This window comes from Oncorhynchus masou, chromosome 20 (genome assembly GCF_036934945.1).
Source record: "Oncorhynchus masou masou isolate Uvic2021 chromosome 20, UVic_Omas_1.1, whole genome shotgun sequence".
Taxonomy (NCBI): Eukaryota; Metazoa; Chordata; class Actinopteri; order Salmoniformes; family Salmonidae; genus Oncorhynchus; species Oncorhynchus masou.
In genome coordinates, this window is record NC_088231.1 from 9,228,488 (window position 1) to 9,238,022 (window position 9,535).

General features: G+C 43.4%; 1 pseudogene; it reads left to right on the forward strand.

Annotated features, from left to right (window-relative positions):
- Positions 1 to 1,566: 1,566 nt before the first annotated feature.
- Positions 1,567 to 7,509, forward strand: LOC135506864 (uncharacterized; annotated as a pseudogene).
- Positions 7,510 to 9,535: the final 2,026 nt, after the last annotated feature.

Consider the following 9,535-nt stretch of genomic DNA (forward strand, 5'->3'; position numbering starts at 1 on the left):
ATGTGATAAGTATTCAGACCCTTTACTCAGTACTTTGTTGAAGCATCTTTGGCAGCGATTACAGCCTTGTTTAGTCTTCTTGGGTATGACGCTGCAAGCTTGGTACATCTGTATTTGGGGAGTCTCCCATTCTTCTCTGTAGATCCTCTCAAGCGCTGTCAGGTTGGATGGGGAGCGTCGCTGCACATCTATTTTCAGGTCTCACCAGAGATGTTCGATCGGGTTCAAATCTGGGCTCTGGCTGGGCCACATGGACATTCAGAAACTTGTCCCGAAGCTACTCCTGCGTTGTCTTGGCTGTGTACTTAGGATCGTTGTCCTGCTGGAAGGTGAACCTTTGCCCCAGTCGGAGGTCCTGAGCGCTCTGGAGCAGGTTTTCATCAAGGATCTCTGTACTTTGCTCCGTTCATCTTTCCCTCTCCTGACTAGTCTCCCAGTCCCTGAAAAACATTCCCACAGCATGATGCTGCCGCCACCATGCTTCACAGTGGGGATGGTGCCAGGTTTCCCCCAGACGTGACGCTTGGCATTCAGGTCAAAGAGTTCAATCTTGGTTTCATCTGACCAGAGAATCTTGATTCTAATGGTCTTAGGTGCCTTTTGGTAAACTCCAAGCGGGCTATTCTGTGACTTTTACTGAGGAGTGGCGTCTGTCTGGCCACTTTACAATAAAGGCCTGATTGGTGGAGTGCTGCAGAGATGTTTGTCCTTCTGGAAGTTTCTCCCATCTCCACAGAGGAACTCTGGAGCTCTGTCAGAGTGACCATCGGGTTCTTGGTCACCTCAGGTTCTCCACTGATTACTCTGTTTGGCCGGGTGGCCAGCTCTAGGAAGAGTCTTGGTGGTTCCAAACTTTTCCCATTTAAGAATGATGGAGGTCACTGTTCTTGGGGACATTCAATGCTGCAGACATTTTTTGGTACCCTTCCCAGATCTGTGCTTCGACACAATCCTGTCTCGGAGCACTACGGACAATTCCTGTTGGCTCTCCACAACCGAAACTGTAGTGTAAAGATGCATTTAAAAAAACTTTATCTTTTATCCCTTCTGGTTGAGGTCTCATCAAGGACATGTACTCTACTGAGAGCATCATCAAGCCATTCTTTAGGGTATGAACGGCCTCAAGCTGTCTACATTCTCATAGCCTAATTTTCAACATATGTTTTACTTATTTTCTACTCTATTCTTGCTAACACACTGTTCTTTATAAACACGTCTGCTCACAGCTTTTTTAAAAACTGATCATAGGAGATTTGATGTAATGTAATAAGCAATACCGTATTTCAAAGAACAGCACGCATACATTTTCATTTAACTACACCCTTCCAGCTATGACGCCAACCAATAAGATCATTTCTCTTAAGTAAACGGAAGGGAACAAGGACCAAGAACGATTTCGATGTTATCATTGTTATTGTGATCTAGACGTTTATTAACACCCTGGAACACAAAATATGATTAATTAAACTTCACAGCATCACACACTTACCCCAGAGGTAGTCTTTAATTCGCGCTGGAGACAGGAATTGGTTCATATGTTATCTAGCTAACTGCTAACTGCTAACAATGGCTGACTGTATGGTTTTTCACACTCAAATAGCCTCCATCATGGAGGTGCTAGCCAATGCAGCCGTGGCAGATATCTGTAAACTCGTAGACGACGACTATGCAGTGTTTCGTTTGGAAATAACTCAAAGCCAGAAAGAAAACAGGGCATTGCGGAGGAAACTAGAGCTACTGGATCTGAAGGTGGCACGGGAGCGGGAAGAGATGACAACGAGAGAGCGCGTCCTCGCCAGTCGTCCCAGTAGTGTCAAGATCCTCGACCGATACAGAGGAATGACAAGAGGTACATTCTGCAGAAGGCTGCGGGCCCTGTCGCCCCATTCCCCTCTGCGCATGTGTTCAGATGTGTTACAGAATTGGGTCTTTATCAGTTTTTGGATTGTATACCATACTTCCCCTGATTACAAGGCTATCTTGCACATATATTTTTATTTAACCAGCCAGGTCAATTAAGAACAAATTCTTCTTGCACAAAGATTCTTTATTGAATTTCCTATTGTCATACATCAATTTTTAAAAAGTGATGCATGGAACATAATCAATCAATAAATAGTGTATTAACAAGTTCTGAGAAGTGTTACCTTACATCCAGGGCCAGATTACCAAATAGGCATTAATAGGCTCTATTTTAATTTCACCAAAGGACCGGTTCCATTCCAAGTGCCATGTAAGCAAACTCCAGGCATTTACATTTGTTGCTTGTCATATTAATCAGGCTGTAATACACAATGAATTGATATATACAGCCTGAAACTAAATGGGATGGGCATTGACATTTGACTGTTGGAGTACTCGCATGCTTTTTTTCAGAGTAGTCCAATGTGGGGGGGGGTATATTTTTAGAACACAAGGCCCGCACTGGAAAAAATGTGTGCATTTATCTATATGCCAACAGATTGCAACAATGCCTAATTTATCATAACCATTAGAGATAAAGTCCGAATTGCTAAATTTCCCCGTATATATTCAGTCATTTAAAAAGCAAGCTCCATTTAAGATTCATTTATTGAAACTGTAATATCAACTGGTAGTAACTGGATTGTTCTCAATCCTCCCCTGATTCAGAATATACCATTTTCATTGTCCTGGCATGCTTGGTTCAATAGCTATTGACGATGAAAAACAAATATCCAGTATAAATTAATTTTACCTCAGTGCCAAGCTAAACCATATACCTACCAGCTCTCTGAAAAGTTGGGTAAACAATACTTTCCAGTCTATATTTTGTCTCAAATTTCACAGCTGCTCGAGTAAGTTTAAATGTATAGTATGTACATTTACACAATTTTGCAAGAATGTTTCAGGCTGTAAATACCAATTAATTGTGTATTACAGGCTTATTAATCAGAATCATTTGTTGAATAACATGAAATGGAGGTCTATGGCCACACACACCAGTGGTGGGTTTGTCATCGAAATGAGAATGTGGTGGGTTTGTCGTTGAAATGAGAATGCATGAGCAGAAAATAACCCCACGCCCTACTGTAAAGTATGGTGGTGGATCTTTGGTCCTGGAGCTCTTTAAGGTCAACGGCATCATGAACTTTACACAGTTGTAGACAATGTCAATAGTGTACAATCTAGCGTTGAGCATTGACAGTACCTAACCAACTCTTTTCCTCCGATCACACTCTCAGGTGAAGGACATCTCACTAGAGGCCACAGGAGCTTTGTGAAGCCAGCTATAGATGAGGGGAGTGGAACCTCAACCCAGCACGTTATCATGATAGAGGTTAGTGTCATAGTGTAACATGAAAAATTACAGTACGTCAAATGTGGCCCATTAATTTCAGAAAGGCTCCCCTCAGCTATTCAGTCATGTACTTCCTCATTTATCTGCCATAGGGGAGTTTGTGAGACTTCCCGATGACATTGTTATCCAATTCAACTCATGTACCGATATTAACCTCCTCTCTTGTCTCAGTCTGCAGATGGAGAAGCTGCAGGTCCTGGGGTCAAGCAGGAGAGGTCTGAAGGAGAGGTCCCACAACACAGAAGAGACATCGAGATTGGAGCGCCCCCTGTTGCCACAGAGAACCGTGCCGCCACGCCCCAACCCAGGCCCTGCCGCAGCATCACAGAGGTCAGTAGAATTCAGAACACCGTCTTCAAGTCAGAGACAGACACAGAGACTTTAAACACAAAGGCTCTTGCACACAGGGTCTGACCACAAAGACTGGGCTTTCCTGCTCCTGGCTCAGAGTATTTACTTTACGGTAACCCGAGCATGAGGACGATTCAAACCCATTGGGACCCTGACAACATGCCCTTGGGTTTAGAGACACAGACTGACCTGTCAAGAGAGGACTGGAACCAGTACAGTAGTAGTGTATAGGAACCAAATGGTGGTGAAATCCTTCATCTGTACCCAGGGTCATATGCGCTTTACACAAGCTGGCCAACTGAAGAGGCACCAGATGGTCCACACAGGAGAAATCCTACAGTTGCCCCCAGTGTGAGAAGAGGTTCTCCCACCAGCACCACCTGAAGAGACACCAGATGGTCCACACAGGAGAAAGGCCATTCGGTGGTACGCACTGCGGGAAGAGGTTCTCAGAGAGGTGCTACCTCAGGATACACCAGCAGAAAAAACATTCCACTCTATTGCATAAACCATGTTTCCATCCACAGATGAAAATCATGGCAGCTGTCATGGATAAATATTCTTGTTCGTTGCCATAATAATCTCATAATGTGGATAGCCTACCTCCACTGTATCTGCGAGCTGTTGACTAGAGCGCAGGTACCAAGACCAGAGTAGGTACATTTGCTATTTAACGCAATAGTTTGTGACAAAACGGTAGAGTTGAAAATGTGATGGAAACATTGAATGGAAATATTGTACTTTTGATGTTTATTCTGTACATGAAAACTTAAGCGAAAAGGTATGTTTTGTGTGCACTACGTCATCAAGCACTGAGTTTTATCTGCAACAAGTCTGTTTGGTGGAAACAAACAACTGGTGGGAACATCCGCATATTTTCTTGAAAATCTGTCATCAATTGAATGGATACCTAGCTATAGAAAGTAACCATTCCACTCGATAGCTTCTGACGTTTAGATCAAACCCTGCATTAAAGACAAAGATTAATTTTCATTGTTTTCAGCAGAAAAAAATTGACATTCATTTGTAATAAAGACAGTAACATTATCAGTGTTGAATATTCTTGAGTAGAATATTGCATCCAGACATTGTGTGAGATATATATATATATATATATATATATATATATATATATATAAGCCTAAAAAGTCTGTTATATATTGAGTTTGTACTGTGTATGATGTGTTTCATTACTTCCATTCAACTACTTCATTATATATACTGTATATAAGAAATATAGAATGGGGTCCTAAATTATTGACACTCTTGATAAACTATAGTATCTTCCCTGATATTTATCAAGGGTGCCAATAATTTTGCAGTTACATTTGCATGTACAGGAATTTGACTTTGTGAAATTATATAGGACTCAAACAGTGGGGATGGGTAAACACTCCATGTTGAAAGTGTGTTTATTATCTGTGTGTACATAGCTGGGGGAGTGTATGTCTGTGTAATCTGTATCACCTGTCTCTTCCAGGAGGAGGAGGGTCCAGAGATGCTGCTGGTGAAGGAGGAGGAGGAGGGTCTGGGGAACCCTGAGGGGACCATGGTCATTGAGGACAACCAGACTACACCTCCTCCTGAACCCACAGAGGAACCAGCTGAGCAGCACAGGACCACACAGAGTCTCAATGAGGTGAGCCAACTGAACTACTGTCCGAATGGTATTAGGTCAGGGCCAGTATCCACAAAGTGTCTCAGAGCAGGAGTGCTGATCTAAGATATAATTTTATTCATTATGATCTAAAAGGCAAAACTGATCCTAGATCAGCACTTCTCCTCAGACTCTTTGTGGATACTGGCCCAGGTCTTGATTCGTTGTCTTAAGTGCGGGACCATACCTCTTGAATGATCAAATCATTAGTGTCAAGAAATAAAATCAACTAACATGTTTGCATAATACTCATATTAATCCCTCATTGCCCAACCAGAAGATGCCCCATAGCAAGGTATTCATATCAGATTTCTTGATCCAACACCCTCTCACTCTGTATCTCTTACAGTCAGTAGACATGGAGGATGGGAAGCCTGATCTGCTGCTGGTCAAAGAGGAGACAATAGAAGACGGACCAGTGAGTATTGATCTGCTGAGCGGACTAAAGATGGGGGAGCAAGGTAAGGGTGAAATACATATAGCCTACATACAGTAATAGAGCTTCAATAGGAATAGTGATGCACCTGGTTACTATTTTTTCTTAATTTTCTTCATTCATAAAATTAAATCAATACAATGTATGTTTAGTTACCAAAACACACACATTATAATGTATGAACTTCACCAGGTAATTGACTAAAGATATGGAGAATGGTAGAATTCTCTGCCATGTTTTTGAAGTCTATTTTATAACCTGTTGCTGCAGGTGGTTGGCTGGAGGCTAACAGAGGAGACTGGGCAACCATCTTAGATTTCCAGACCCAGACTGGTGCAGCCAAAGGCCCAGGGGATGACATCACTGAGCAGGCCAGGACTAGAGGAGACATAGTGGAGGTCAGTGGATGGGACAGCGTCTTCAACTCTGGGCTGGGGAACAACGCTGTTAACCACAACCAGAAACAGACAGTTGAACACAAAACAACAAACAAACTTAGTCTCCATGACAACAGACTGGCTGAGACCAGGGCGAGGCGTAGATTTGGTCCGCGGGGACGGGGAGGTGTCAGTATGCGGCGGGAGAGAACAGACTCGGCTAGCGATGCTCCGTCCTGCTCCTATAGTTGTGATTCAGAGATACTGATGGCGCCAGGTGCTACCTTCAGCCTGCCTTCTATAGGATCTATCAACTGGAACATGGATCCTCCGACAACAGAGACACTTCCTGGCCTTCATCCTCCTCACACTCTCCTAATGTTAAACCAGACCTCAGACAATGCCAGTGCCTCAACACTGAATGGCTACACAAGCCCTTTGACAAATGACAGTAGTGGTAACTCTATCAGTAGATCTGGTGGAAAAGAGAAGCGCTTTCCGTGTTCATTCTGTGGGAAAGCCTTCAGTTTCCCCAAACAGGTGGAGATCCACCAGAGGATGCACACGGGGGAGAAACCATTCAGCTGCCACCTGTGCCGGGCTAGTTTCTCCGACTCTTCCAACCTAAAGAGGCACCAGAGGATGCACACGGGGGAGAAACCGTTCAGCTGCCATGTGTGCCAGGCTAGTTTCTCACACTCATTCAACCTGAAAAGGCACCAGAGGGTCCACACAGGGGAGAAATCCTACAACTTCCCCAGTGTGAGAAGAGGTTCTCCCACCAGCACCAGCTGAAGATGTATCTGAAGGTCCACATGGGAGAAAGACCATTCGCCTGTATGCACTGTGGGAAGAGGTTCTCAGAGAGAAGCTACCTCAGGATACACCAACAGGAAATGCACACGGCCCATGAATAGTTTATAGTAACATGTAGTAGTACTAGCTAGTTTGTAGTTAATTCTGTTGGTTTTGGATGTATAGGGAACTGGATGAGGTGAACTGAGGAAAGAATGAGTGTGATGAGGCAGAGTAGATGATATGGTGATGGTTGGCGTGTCTGTAAAATTGCTTAATTGATGGGTCCAACCCTGACTGCATGTCCCATTAGGTTGATACTTGTGTTTTATAGTGAGATAATGAGTGCCTTAATTCACATTTACTTGACATAAAGTAGTGTAGATGTGTGTAATGTTGAACCTTTTCCAAAGTATTCAAACATGTATTTTATTAAAGTGAGGGTACCAGATTTACATTAATGTAAAGTGTTAGTGAAAAGTATCATGTATCGTTTTGTGCAATACAAGTACTGAACGTCACGTTATGTGAGTGTATGACCATCTTGTTGACATTAAATACAAAATTGACTCTTTGCTGACTGACTTAGTTATTTTTGTCATTTCAGGGACTGAGTTTCCCTTGTCTCAGTCGAACAAAAAACGTAATGCGTAATTATTGAATCAACACATATGCCAATTTTTTAAATAATAAACTACGATGGTGCTATAATGTTAGGTACTTGATTCAGTGTTAGAGATGGCTTGACTGTTAAATAAATAAAAAAATATGTCATGTTTCTGTGTGTACAGCAAAGAGTTAACATACCAAAAACCAGGGATAGATGGCAGTATTTGCGCAAAACTGAAACCGCGAACCACCACATTCAACCCCAGTAAGGTGACCCGGAACATGGATGAGTACAAACAGACCAGCTTCAAACTCCGTATGGCAATCAAAGAAGCAAAAAGTCAGAACAGGGACAAAGTGTAGTTGCAATTCATCGGCTAGGACGCAAGACGCACGTGGCAGGGACTGTTAACTCTTAAATGGCTGACAGCCGGACGGCATCCCAAGCCGCGTCCTCAGAGCATGTGCAGACCAGCTGGCTGGAGTTTTTACAGACATATTCAATCTGTCTCTATCCTTGTCTGCCATCCCCACATGTTTCAATTATTCCACCATTATTCTTGTACCCAAGCAAGCCAAGGTAACTGAACTAAATGACTATCGCCCCATAGCATTCACTTCTGTCACCATGAAGTGCTTAGAGAGGCTAGTCAAGGGCCATATCACTACCACCTTACTGCCCTAACAGATTCACAGATGACGCCATCGCACTAGAAAAACTGCCCTATCCCACCTGAACAATAGGAATACTGACTACAGCTCAGCTTTCAACAATGTAGTGCCCTCAAAGCTCGTCACCTTGAACTCATCCCTGTGTAACTTGGTCCTGGACTTCCTGACAGGCTGACCTCAGTTGGTGAGGACCACCTGGTACAGTAACTGCACCACCCTCAACCACATGGCTCTTCAGAGAGTGGTGTGGTCAGCCCAACGCACGCTTCTGGCCCTCCAGGTCATTTATACCACTCTGTGTCGATGGAAGGCCAAGAATATCATTAGGGACCTCAGCCAACCGAGCCATGGACTGTTCACTCTACTACCGTCTGGCAGATGGTACAGGGGCATCAGAGCCAGAACCAATAGGCTCCGTGATGGCTTCTAACACCAAGCTGTTGAACAGCCGTCACTAGCTGTCTGCCTGTCCAGTACTCTTTCCTGCACCGAATAAACTTTTTTTTGCACACATACTCACATAAGATACACACACACAAGCTCTTTCTCTCTCTCTCTCACACACACACTCACACACACACACAAGCTCTTTCTCTCACACACACACACACACACAGACTCTGCACTCATACTCAAACACAGTCCGCTCTTGTCCCATGTACAGTTGAAGTCGGAGGTTTACATACCTTAGCCAAATACATTTAAACCTAGTTTTTCACAATTCCTGACATTTAATCCTTGTAAACATTCCCTGTCTTAGGTCAGTTAGGATCACCACTTTATTTTAAGAATGTGTAATGTCAATAATAGTGGAGAGTGATTTATGTAAGCTTGTATTTCTTTCATCACATTTTCATCCCAGTGGGTCAGTAGTTTACATACACTCAATTAGTATTTGGTAGCATTGCCTTTAAATTGTTTCACTTGGGTCAAATGTTTTGGGTAGCCTTCCAGAAGCTTTCCACAATAATTTGGGTGAATTTTTGGCCCATTCCTCCTGACAGAGCTGGTGTAACTGAGTCAGGTTTGTAGGCCTCCTTGCTCGCACACACATTTTCAGTTCTACCCATACATTTTCTAGAGGATTGAGGTCAGGGCTTTGTGATGGCCACACCAATACCTTGACTTTGTTGGCCTTAAGCCATTTTGCCACAACTTTGGATGTATGCTTGGGGTCATTGTCCAGTTGGAAAACCCCTTTGCGACCAAGCTTTAACTTCCTGACTGATGTCTTGAGATGTTGCTTCAATATATCCACATTACTTTACCACCTCGTGATGCCATCTATTTTGTGAAGTGCACCAGTCCCTCCTGCAGCA